The following is a 1,896-nucleotide window of genomic DNA, read 5'->3' as shown; positions in this document are numbered from 1 at the left end:
GCCCAATGCTGTGCCACAGCTGTGCCAGTCCCAGTGGAGCCATCCTCACAGAGGGACTCACTGCATCTGCACTGCCATACTGTGCTATACACACACACACACCTAATCCACTCTTTACCTCTACCGCTGTGTGATAGAGAGAAAGAGAAAGAGAAAGCGAAAGAGAAAGAGAAAGCGAAAGAGCGAGAGAGAGAGAGAGAGAGAGAGAGAGGCTATACAGTGTCTGTTCTTCACCTGACAAGATGGCTGATCATGATGCAGATGATGGTGGAAGATGGCGGCTGTGTCGTTTCACTATCTTACCTCACCTCTTGACTCCTCCCTCTCCAATCACTATAAGTGTTTTATTTATTCATTTCTATGAAATGTATTGAACAGGGAAAGTGCACCTCAATGGAGGCTGCTGAGGGGAGGACGGCTCATAATAATGGCTGGAACGGCGCCATGGAATGGCATAAAACACATGGAAATCATATGTTTGATGTATTTGTTACCATTCCACCAATTCCGCTCTAGTCATTACCACGAGCCCGTCCTCCCCAATTAAGGTGCCACCAACCTCCTGTGGTGCACATTTATTTAAACGTTTCAGTTTTCACATCAATGTCAAAGTGCAGGAGTCAGTTAACCGTTATAATATACTAGAATCCAGCTAAATCAATCCAGAATCCATTCTGCCAAATATGCTTCAGAATGTTGTTGGCCCAGTGCAGTGCAAGAGAGGGTGTGTCTAAAGAGAATGTATAATGTGGGCTGGTTTTCTAACTGTACTCATGTTAATGTGGAGTCTGACGTGTTGTCGCTGAGAGCTGAGGTGATGGATCTATTCTGACAGAGACGGTGACAGCACAGTGACAGAGACCCTCTCTCTCTCTCTCTCTCTCTCTCGCTCTCACTCTCACTCTGTCTCTCTCCTATTAACATTATGTTAACGCATCCTTCACAGAATTCTGAGTTCCGTTGGTTTCAAATTTGGTCAAATGCAGGATTTTGTTTTGTGTTGTAGAATATATAATGTGTATACTGTATATGCCTGTTCTACCATGTCATTGCATTTGCATTCCAATCCAGTCATTAAAAACTGAGGATGTACTGCATTTGAAATGTGTATGAAAAGGACAGGTATATGTGTGTATTCATCTGTGTATTTGATGTTTGATTTGAGCAGACAGGTCTTATCCAGAGAGAAATACAGTTACCACCGAGCCCATTATCATGTGGACACACTTATCATGACGACCATTGCTGTGACCGCGCGGCCCCATGCAGGTCTCTTGTGATTGGCTACTGAGAGACAGCGATAACACTGTATGTTTGCTTGGCTGTGAACAGCATGACTTCCTCTGAGCAGTGCATTATGGGACGCTGGCATGGTCGTGGTGTGTCGTGTCGGTCCCCTGGGACAGAGATGATGGTTTCTCTCCAACATCAAAGCAGCCTCTCGTTGTTTTATAACAGTGTAAACGTGGGTGGATGGTGTGTGTGTGTGTGCCGTGGAGGTCAACTCAGATGGATGCTGCCTTATATATGTGGGACAAATGCCTTCAGCTAGCGCTAGCATGGAGAGAATATTCATTATCTATTCATGATACTGTTCAATGTTCCCTCTCTCTCTCTCTCTCTCTCTCTCTCTCTCTCTCTCTCTCTCTCTCTCTCTCTCTCTCTCTCTCTGTCTCTCTCTCTGTCTCTCTCTCTCTCCCTCTCTCACTCCCTCTCTCTCTCTGTCTCTCTCTCTCTCACACCCTCTCTCTCTTTCTCTCTCTCTCTCTGTCTTTCTCTCTCCCTCTCAATCTCTCTACTTTTCAAGTAAGTGAGCTTCTGTTGTTTTTTCTTTGCAGGAATTCAACAATTCAAACTTCCGTTGGTTTCAATGAAAACCACAGCAACCCCACACTG

This window comes from Coregonus lavaretus, assembly GCF_964263955.1.
Source record: "Coregonus lavaretus genome assembly, chromosome: 7".
Lineage (NCBI taxonomy): Eukaryota > Metazoa > Chordata > Actinopteri > Salmoniformes > Salmonidae > Coregonus > Coregonus lavaretus.
Note: the sequence above shows the minus strand (reverse complement) of the source record.